The sequence below is a fragment of the Triticum aestivum genome, chromosome 5D, assembly GCF_018294505.1.
Source record: "Triticum aestivum cultivar Chinese Spring chromosome 5D, IWGSC CS RefSeq v2.1, whole genome shotgun sequence".
NCBI classification, from domain to species: domain Eukaryota; kingdom Viridiplantae; phylum Streptophyta; class Magnoliopsida; order Poales; family Poaceae; genus Triticum; species Triticum aestivum.
In genome coordinates this window covers 167,927,666-167,939,122 of record NC_057808.1, presented here as the reverse complement: position 1 = coordinate 167,939,122, position 11,457 = coordinate 167,927,666, and positions in this window count along the sequence as shown.

Here is an 11,457-nt window from a genome sequence, read left to right as displayed (position 1 = left end):
CATATTAAGTTTGCTACATTCATGCAATACCCTGCCCGGAAAGGTTATAATTATGGACCAACGGCCGATTAGGTGGCCACAGTCCGGGAAGCAGGATATGAAGTTTTTGAACGTGAGGTTGTCTCTCCTCCGGCGCCGGCATCTTCTCCGACGGCGACACCAGCGATCCAATTTGGTTCGTTACCGCTATCTCCGCAGGGTTTATCCCATGCACGCATCACGTCCGGATTTTCTGGCGGGCTGTTGTTCCCTGCAACGGAAAGTTTGGATTCACCCCAATTGCCTTCCGCTATTACTTTGGGCTCTGACACGGCCTTGGGCTCTAGTTCTCAGCCCATTTGTATTTTGGATGATGAGGTGGATAGCCCATCTTCACCGGCGATTCAGTTTCCCTCTCCAAAAGATATAGTAAGTGATTTGCAAAGTTTTGATGAGATGATTGAAGATTTAGCCGCAAGTTACTGGCATTGTCAGAATTGTTTGGGTATGCGCCACAAGTCAGAGACCTGCATCAACCCGGTCCGGTGTAGGAATTGTTTTCGTTCTAGTCACATTAAAAAAGATTGCACTGGCCACGCTCCTGACATATCCCTTTGGGTGCCCAAAGTCCCATCGCCGGGTTTTGGAAATCGAGCACAGAAGGGAATTTACTCTGCTTCCCTTGCCTCTTCGGTCAGTTTCACTATTGGAATAGTACAGACATGCGCAAGGTCAGGTCCTTGGTCCACGCGTCTTTTCCTGACAATGCTCTGGTTCCACACTCAGTTGCGCTTCGTGAGTTTGCTAATTGGGGAGGAGCAATCGTATCTTGGACAGCGGGTTGCTACATTCTTGATGATGACTTTGCAGAAGCTATGATTCCAGCAGATGAGGACCCCATGCCCCTTGATGGCAACCCACACCCGATGCCAGGGGCAAATCCTCCTCCTCAGCCATTCTGGGCTATGCCACCCTACCCTGCTTTGGGATGGAACGTCGTGCCCACTTGACATGATCAAGGGCACAATGTAGCAAATGGCTGGGCATATAACATGAACAATGATGCTGGTTGGGGGGCCTAGGAAGAACCAGCTCATCAGCCTGATCCCGTTCCTGTGCAAGACCCAATTGCACAGGATCAGAACTCCATGATACTTAATCCATCTATGGACTCGGATGATGATGCCGACATGGAAGAGGTGCAGCAACTGATGATCAATCTACATCCAGTTGGACCCTTGGACCCCATTAACTTGGGAATTGTTCGAGTTTTCTATGGACCAGTGCTTCCCCCTGTCATGATTTGGGAAAGATCTTTCAAGTCACTGCTGCCTGAGTTTACAATCATGAACATACCCACCTCTCTGCCAGGACTTCCTCTGCCGCCAGTGCCTATCAAGTTTGATTCACTCTTGGAGCAACAATGGCCGTCCATGGATCTCTTTAAGCAGCCGCGCTCCTCTATTGTGCTCCAGGAGCTACCTCATGACACGCTGGGCTTGGACTCACAGCCCGAAGAACATACGCAGGACCTGCCCGACGACACCCAGAGTTTTGACTTCCAGTTGCATGATCAACCGCGTGAAGATTTTCAGTTTACCTCTGTCACCCCCTCTCCCCTGGGGAAGAGGCCGAGGCAACCTCGTCGTCCCAAGCGTGCTGTCACTCTTGTGAAGAGAATCTGGACTTTTCTGTCAGACGGATGACTCACAGCTGCGCCAAGAGGACTGGTATGAAACCCACATCTGCAATCTCCATCAAGCCGGCCCTTCTCTGATGCCCCAAGGCCAAGAAGCTCATGTTTGATTATGCTCCAAGACAGGATATTCCTCTGCCACCCCTGACACCGATTGCTACCATGCAGGCATTTGGCTCTGCACTTGGCATTGCCCCAGAAGAATTGACAGTGGAGAAGCTTACGTCTCCTCCTCAAAGCGCTCCACAAGATGATGGTTCCAATGAGGAGTGAACCACACCGTGCATCCTTGGGGCACTGGACCTGTTGGGTTCTTTGTCATTTTTCTTTTATGTTATTTTGTAGGACTGAATATCTGAATTTCTCTGAACCTGATGTGTGCATCTATGCTGGAAGTTCTACTGTGCTGTTAAGCAGCCCAGTTGGTTATTATCTTTTAATTTTAGTTATTTATGGGGACTACAATATTTCTTAACTAGAATGTATTGTGTTGGAATGTGCGTGGCTTGAATTTGGAGGCTAGACAACGTCATGTTCGAGATGAGATTGAGGAGAGTCACTGCTCCATAATTTGTCTGCAGGAAACCAAATGTGAGCAGTTTGACATCAAAATGATTAGGTCGTTCTGCCCTAGATGCTTTGACCAGATTGCCTTTTCTCCTTCTGTGGGTGCATCTGGTGGAATCTTGATCATTTGGAATTACTCTGATTTTGAGGGTCAGCTCTTCGGCGTTTCAGTGTGGTTGTTTCCTTTAAGTCTGTTCATAATTTGGAGAAGTGGACTTTAGTTTCGGTCTATGGACCATGCGAGGTCCAACCTAGAGATGATTTTTTTAGCTAGTTGTACCACCTAACCATCCCTCCTGAGGAAAATTGGATGCTCATTGGTGAATTCAATTTTATTCATTCTTTGGATAACAGAAATCAACCATGAGGCGATATAAATGACATCTTCCTTTTTAATGAGGTGATCGGGCACCTTGATCTCTTGGAATTGCCGATAAAGGGAAGGAGCTTCACCTAGTCCAACATGCAGCAAATACCGCTCCTTGAACAGCTCGATTGGTTGTTCACAACCTTGGACTGGATATCTCATTACCCTAACACCGTGGTTTTTCCACTGGCTAAAACTGCCTCGGATCATGTGCCATGTGTTGTTTCCATTGACACAAACATTCCTAAATCTAAAATATTCTGATTTCAAAACTTCTGGGTGGATATGCCAGGTTTTATGGAATGTGTTCATAGATTTTGGGAGGCTCCGGTCTTTACTGATCTCTCTGCTTCGGCCGTTTTAACTGGAAAATTTAAACAGCTCAGGTATGACTTGAGGGCTTGGAGTAAGAAACTTTCTTACCTCAAGAAATTAACTCTTGACTGCAGCAAGGTTATTCTCTTTTTTGATCAGTTGGAGGAGGCCAGACCGCTTGTGAGGACAGAGTTTAATTTTAGGAGAATTGTCAAGTTGCACTATGAGCGTCTGTTGAAAATGCATTATATCTATTGGAAGCAGCGGTGCACGATTCGATACATAATGGTGGGAGAGGAGAACTCCAAATTCTTCCATGCCATGTCTTCTAAACGCATGAAAAAGAACTCCATAGCCAGATTGAAAACCCCGGGGATGACTGCGCCGGTATCTGATCATGACCAAATGGCGGGAATTCTTTGGGCCTCTTTTAAAAACAGAATGGGCCAGGCCTAGGGTATCTCAATGGGCTATGACTTGACAAACCTCATCCAGCCTGTCCCTGGTCTGGAAGAGTTGTCTCTGCCCTTCTCTGATGCTGAAATTAAGAAGGTCCTACAGGAAATGCCACCTGATCGGGCACCAGGCCCAGATGGCTTCAATGGAATGTTCGTTAAACGTTGTTGGTCTATAATTGAGAAGGATTTTTTGCGTCTCATTCAAGACTTTTATGAAGGGAAATTGTCTTTGGAAAATATCAATGGCTCTCTCATCACTCTCATACCCAAGATGCTCTCTCCCGAGGGACCAAATGATTTCAGGCCTATTTCTTTGACTAACACTTGTTTGAAATTTCTCACCAAGTTGTTTGCCAACAGGCTGCAAAAACTGATTTCGAATTGTATTCATAAAAATCAATATGGGTTTCTGAAGAGCAGATCAATCCAGGACTGTTTAGCTTGGGCTTTCGAATATATACATCAATGCAAACAGTCAAAGGGACCTATCATAATTCTGAAACTGGATTTTGCCAAGGCCTTTGATACTGTGGAACATGACGTTATTTTGCAAATGCTCAAACATAAGGGTTTTGATCATAAATGGATTGGCTGGGTTAAAGATATCCTTTCATCAGGATCCTCTTCTATTTTGCTCAATGGCATACCTGGTAAACAGTTCAAGTGCAAATGTGGGGTCAAATAGGGTGATCCTCTCTCACCCCTCCTCTTTGTCATTGCTGCACACCTTTTGCAGTTAGTGGTTAATCAAATGTTCTCCCATGGAACCTTAACCCTCCCAATCCCTTCGCATGATCAGGATTTTCCTATAATACAATATGCTGATGATACTACCATATTTTTGTCTGCTAGAGAGGAGGAATTGGTTGCCCTTAAAAATATGTTGCTAACATTTCAGCAATCCACTGGGCTTAAGGTTAATTTTGCAAAGTTCTCCATGATTCCCTTAAACATAGAGGAGGAGGAGGCCACCAGGTTAGCTGCTTTGCTGGGCTGTAAAATTGGACAACTTCCATTCACCTATCTGAGATTGCCACCTGGAACTACCTGGCCAAGGACTGTGGATTTCATGCCCTTAGATGATGCTTTGGAAAGGAGATTGACTGCAAGTTCCTGCATGTTAAATCAAGGCTCCCGGCTACAACTGTTAACTTCTGTTTTGACATCTATGCCAATCTACTTCCTCTGCGGTCTGCAACTACCACCTGACATTATTAAGCAGCTAGACAAAATCTTTAGGCATTGCCTGTGGCGAGGAAGCAGTGATGCCCCAAAGCAATCCCTGGCTGCTTGGGACTTGGTTTCTAGGCCAAAGGACAAAGGAGGACTTGGAGTTTTCAACTTGCACATTCAAAACAAGGGCCTCCTTCTCAAGCATCTCCACAAATTTTTAATAAGGCTGATATCCCCTGGGTGACCCTGATCTGGAATAGCTATTATGCTGATGGTCTCCCACATGCTACAACTCCAGTTGGTTCCTTTTGGTGGAGAGATATTCTCAAGCTTTCTGATGCATATACTGCCATTGCCTCAGTGCACATCAATATGGGAGACTCTACCCTTTTTTGTCTGATGCTTGGCTCATTGGTGGCTCTTCCAGACCTTTTATTGGAGACTACCCAGGCTTTTTTCCTTTGTTAACAATGATAGTCTCTATGCATGAATTCCTCATTTCTCAGGATATCTACTCAATGTTTTTCCTGCCATTGTCACATGAGGCTGCATTGGAGTTGCAAGTTCTGGAGGCTTGGATCCTGGATTTAAACAAAGACCTTACCTTACCAGATGTTTGGATCTATCCTGGAAAATCTAGTTGTTACACTGCCATGAGTTTTTACACGCTCATGCACTCCCATTTGCCCACAATTCTACCATGCAAATGGTTGTGGGATAGCAGGTGCACCATGAAGATCAAAGTTTTTGGTTGGTTGTTATTCTTTGATAGACTCAACACCAAGGACTTGTTGATACGCAGGCATTGGAGATCTCCTCTGGATGACAATCTTTCTATTATTTGTAATGAATATGTCTATGAGGATAGGTTGCACTTGTTTTTCAATTGCAACTTCAGCCACAGAGTTTGGAGTTATCTCTCCCTTGACTGGACCAGGGGACTTGATATGCAGCAATGTATTCAGCATGCAAGATCCAGGTTTAAGCATCCTTTCTTCTTCGAAGTTATGCTCACTGCAGCCTTGAATATTTGGATCCTCAGGAATGGAAGAACTTTCAGAGGAGAGAATGCAACCTTTGGTGCTTGGAAATGTAATTTTGTACATGACCTTTCCCTTCTAGCTCATAGGCTTAAGGTAGAAACCAGGGCCAAGCTGTCTGCTTGGATTAATTCCCTAACCTAACTTCAGGTAGGTAGGTAGGTAGTACTAGTCTTGTAATCTAGTCCATGTAACTTCATCTGTTTGTATAGTTGTTATTCTCAATAAAGGGTTGTGGGGCATTGCCTCACAGTAAATATTCAAAAAAAACGGGCACGGGGGCTCTCATCTGGAGGGCCTCTGACCTATCCGGCGTCACGAGGGAGACGTTCGGGCACCATGTGGAGGCATGTTTCAACGCGCGCTTCCATCAGCAGGGCGCAGGGCACGAGGCGCCAGACGCTCAGGAGTTCATCACCAAGGCAATCGAAGAGCTTCAGGAGGCGCGAGCCATGCGCGGCGAGTGCTGCCCCGCATCACTAACTGCAGCTACTGCCCTGACATAGGTGGCGAAATGCGCGTCTGCGTCAACATCCCATGCCTCAACCGGGCTGCTTCTAAGGAGCTCTTCTGGCCGCCCGCGTTCGACAGAGTGGGGGCTGCCCCCGCAGCTGTGTCCGCATGCCGTTCGGCCTGCTGAACATGGCTGCCACACACCAGCGCTACATGTAGGGCATCCTGGCGGCTCACGAGGCCAGGCACTAGGAAATCTTGCCGGAGGAGGTGCAGGACGCTCGCGAGCCTCCTGGACCTCCGAAGCCCCCGAGGCTCAGGGGCTAGACGACTCGTGAAGAGCGACCTCTTCAGCACGCATCTTCGGCTGCTCCAACACTTCTACAACAACGATACGAGGTGACTTTTTGGTTTGTTTAATTGAGGGCGCCCCTCGGGCTGCATTATCCTCAAGCTATACGGGTCCATCCCTGCAGCATGTATCATTTTGTGCATGTATCAGAACTAGTCTTACAGTTTCATGAGTTGCTTTATATTATCACATGCATGTCCGGTGCTATGCCACCATGAATGTCGTGCGCCCTCACAAGCGCGCCCGCGACCGCCTCATGATTAAGGACTGGCACAGCGTCTGTGCTTGGTTCCGTCCCTGCAGCGTCGCTAAACGCAAGTGGCCGAGCTCGGTCTCGCGGGCCAGCTCCCGTGTACGTCACCTCCCGTGGTCCTTGGTCCCTTGTTCTCGCATGAGCTAATCGAAAGTTGATGAGTCAGGGCGCGCGACCCGGTGCCCCGCCGCCATGGGAGCCGCACGCCGGTTGTCTTTCTTTAGGATTGTTACATGAGAAGACTGGGCACGGCGTCTGTGCTCGGGTCCGTCCCTGCACCGTCAATAAACCCAACGGCTGAGCTCTACCTGGCGGGTCGGCCCCATTCAAGTCACCTCCTGGGGTCATTGGTGTTTGGCCTTCTAATGTGATGTCCTCCGGAGATTCACTCGGTGCAGGCAACCTAAACATCTCGTAGGGCCCTTACAAATGTTCCGAACCAAAAATTCAGGCGCACCCCGCCTTGAGGTAGGGCCTCGTGAGTCCCGAGCTGGCTCATGGGTGCCTATATACACCTCCTCAAGTCCTGTCATGCTAGCCACGTGTCAGGACGGGGTTGTATAGGCCCTGGAGTCTACCCCCCATGGGAGCTCCCACCCACGCACTAGTGGAAGCCCCATGCTCCGCGCTGGCGGACGACACGGTCGAGGAGCAGCTATGCCTCCGTGCTGGTGAATACACAACTGAGGGCACCCTAGCGGCTGCAGTAACCTCAGGAGGGCCACTAGGCTCGCTCTCTGGCCCCACCGTGCCGCTTTCCCCTGGGAGGGCCGCGCGAGGGGCCTGGGCACGGGGGCTACGCTCAGGTCATGCCAGGTGCACGCCACCTCACCAGGTCTCCCGCACCTGGTTTTCTCGCGACCCCCCAAGGAAAAGCTAGCGAGGAAAGGTATGGGGACTCCGCATTGACTCACACGATGCCCACGTTTCCTTCATGAGGGTTGTTCGTACGTCAAGGGGGACCCCTGAGCACCGAGACTCAGGGGCCTCATTGGTCACGTAGCCCCTCGCCTCTTGGTCTCTTCCTGGTGATCCGGATGCCCCAACGGCGGTTGAGGTATGCCCGGGGCCAGGCCCTACCAACGCAGAACACTAAGGCAAACAGAAAGGAAATCAAGCACGAAAAGGAAATCGCGGAGTCCTAGAAAGTTATTACAAAACATAATGTCCCATAAGTTTAAGCAGAAGTTCTCACGCCTCCACGTGGCACGGTAAATATTGTAGGGTCAAACAAGGAGGAAGCACCGCCATCGCCTTGGTTGCCGCTGTCACCAGCCTTGGGGAGCCCGTCATCAACAACGCTGCCACCATCTTCGCCGCCTGCTCTGGTCGCCGTAGCCGCGGGGTCGGGGATGTAGAGGAACTTCTCCAGTAGAGCTCCCACCTGCTTCTTCACGGCCTCGGCGGCAGCGTTGCGGGACTCAGGAGCCACCAGCTCGCACTAGTAAAAAAAGACACATCCGTGACATTTTGGGCCGAACGAATTTTTTTATGTCATACATATGACACTTCTATGACGATAATTGTGACAAAACCCGGTATCATCATAGATGTGGTGGGCTCCTACTTCTATGACAGAAAATCATGACAGAAAATGGGCTTTTCGTCCTGGGCGGGCCGGAGACGCAGCTGCATGACATTCTTTGGGCCGTCCATGACTGAAAAAACCGTGGTAGAAGTGAGGGCGAGGAAAATTTCGGGGAGTACCCGGTTATGGTGGGAGGTCGGGGGCCGAGCGATTCGCGTTTCTCTCGTACACGTACGCGCGTGTGGGCGAGGCGTTGGCTCTAACTGAACCCGAGCGAGGTGTTGGGCTCTAACTGAACCCGAGCGATTGCACTGTAGGCTACGCATTACTGAACCCCGAGCGATCGATCCATGGCTATTAACTGAACCCGATCGAGCGATTCCTTCGCTACTGCTGCTAACTGAAGCCGATCGATGCTGCCTCTGGGATGAACAGTGAGCGTTGCAGGGGGGGTTGGATGAACAGTGAGCGGTGGCGTTGCCTCTGGATGAACAGGACCCCGTGGTGTGGAGGGCTGGATGAACAGTAGACGGTGGAGGGGTGCCCGTGGAGGGGTGGTTGAACAGGACCCCGTGGGTGGAGGGCTGGATGAACAGTAGACGGTGGAGGGGTGCCTGTGGAGGGGTGGTTGAACAGTAGCCGGTGGAGTAGCGCGCGGTGGAGGCTGGATGAACAGGAGCCCGTGGAGGCTGGAGGAGGTCGACGGTAGCCCGTGGAGGCTGGAGGAGGTCGACGGTGGAGATGAACAGTATCCCGTGGAGTCCCGTTTTGCGGTACGCCACACCCCTCCCGATGAACACGACCCCCGTTTCGACCGTAGGAGGTCCGTTTCGTCCGTTTTGCGGTACGCCACACCCCTCCCGATCAACAGGACCCCCGTTTCGACCGTAGGAGGTCCGTTTCGTCCGTTTTGCGGTACGCCAGACCCCTCCCGATGAACAGGATCCCGTTTCGAACGTGGCCGGTCAAACACAATGCCGTTTCTTCCGTTCTGTGGTACGCCACGCCTCGCTTCCATCGCCTGTTCTTTCCAAGCCCTCCCGATGAACATGACCACGCATTCCGTTCCGACCCAGCCGGTTGGCTCCCACGCGTTCCGTTGCCTCCCGATGAACACGACGCATTCCGTTGCCTCCCCATGAACACGACGCATTCCATTGCCTCCCCATGAACACGACGACGACGCTGTTTCTCCATTCCGACCCAGCCATATCAACGAGCCCTCGCCGTACGTATGCGCGAGTAGGCGTTCGAGACCCCGCCCGTATGTACACATACGTGGCCGTATTTTCTTTCTTGCACCCTGGCCGCTGTACGTACGTGTACATGCTACATGCGCGCCTCTACTACGACACGTGCGCGCCTCTACATCCACCAGTATATATGTACGTACACGTTCGCGACCAGAATGACAACGCTACGTACGCTTCGACCAGGTGGGTCCCGACTGTCAGGCACTTCCTTGCGTGCGAAGATGTAGCTGGTGGGTCCCAGCAGTCAGGGGGGCGAATCGTTTTGTTTTTTTGCCCAGACGCACTTCCTTGCGTGCGAAGGTGTAGCTGGTGGGTCCCAGCAGTCAGGGGGAAACATTTTTTCGCGAAATACGGTGGCCCGTCCGGTGGGTCCCTGCTGTCAGGTGGAGGAATAATTATTTTGCGCGTAATAAGGAGGCACTTCCTTGCTGCGCCAGTGGACCCAGCTGTCAGCGTCTCCATGCACAGTACTCTTCTGATGGAAGTCGGTTGTTGACCACATTGACCGCGCTGCGCCGAGAGCACCACGGCGGTGGACAACGGCGAGGCCTAGGAAGGGGACGACACGGAGGCAGGGAAGACTCGGCAGTTGTTTCCCACGCGGAGGAAAGTACGACTGTATGAGTGTTTACTGGTTCGTCTGCCGTCGTCGGAGAATAACAGCAGGTGTGGGTGAGTAGAGGGATGGCTAGGCCAGCGATGGGAGTACGGTGGGGCGGTGAGGCCTGCACGGCAGCACAGCCGGCCGCGGGGAGGAGGCAGCAGGCAGTCCCGCCGGCACTTATTTGAGCGGCTGGAGCAGGAAGAGCAGAGATTCAAGAAGCACGACGGCCGTTGGATGGACATCCAACAGTCAGTGCTTGTGCGTCAACCTTTTTTTAGGAAAGCCTCAAATCTGTGGAGCCCATTTGCTAATTCTAAAGGTTTTTTTGGAGCCCATATTCTTTTTGCTAGCATTACAGCCCATATTGTGGCCACGGTTAAAAAATTATACGAAATTTTGCATATTTCGGTACGGTCCGAACTGTTTTTAATCCCGAAATTTCGACTCACATTCAAACTGATTCTAAAAATAAATGTATATCAATATAAAATCCAACAAACTCTCCACGCATAAAAATTAATGTAATTTAAAATCTTGAAATGAAAAAAGATATTTGAAACTAATTGCCGGTTTGATGTGTTTTAAAAATGTACAGCCCATTTCTCATTACTGATGGGCCATTTTCTCGGCCAGCCGAATGAAAGCTCTCCTCGTCTTGAAAGATTTGCAGCCCAACAGGCCTGACAAAGTGACTTACTTGGAAAATCACCAAAAACCTGGGCTGTGGCCGTGGACCCAGCTGTCAGCCTCTCCACGTACAGTACTCTTCCGATGGAACTCGTTCCTTGACCATGTTGACCACGCCGCGTGGAGAGCACCACGGCGGTGGACGACGGCGAGGCCTAGGAAGGGGACGACGCGGAGCCGGGGAAGACGTGGCAGTGGAAGCCCGTGCAGAGAGGAGTACGAGGGTTCACTGGTTCGGCTGCGGTGTGAGGCTGCTGTCGCCGCAGGTCCTGGCTAGCGGTGGGAATAGTAGGGTGCGGTGAGGTCTCTTCGACAGCACAGCCGGCCACAGGAGGCAGAAGCATGCAACACGACCGGTGCTGCTTTAGGCGGCTGGGGCAAGAAGACCAGAGGTTGAAGAAGCACTACGGCCGTTGGATGGACATCGTACGGTCACTGGAGCTATTGACTAAGTTGACAAAGCCCTTTGTCCCCGTCAAATTAGTGGGCCCACAAGTCAGCCTCCCACCAAGGTGGGTCCCAGCTAGCCGGGGGAGTATTCATTTTTTTTGTGCGTAATAAGGAGGCACTTCCGGTGGGTCCGAGCTGACAGCGGGGGGAACGTTTTTTTCACGAAATACGGAGGCTCGTCCGGTGGGTCCCCGCTGTCAGGTGGAGGAATAATTATTTTGCGCGTAATAAGGAGGCACTTCCTTGCTGCGCCAGTGGACCCAGCTGTCAGCGTCTCCATGC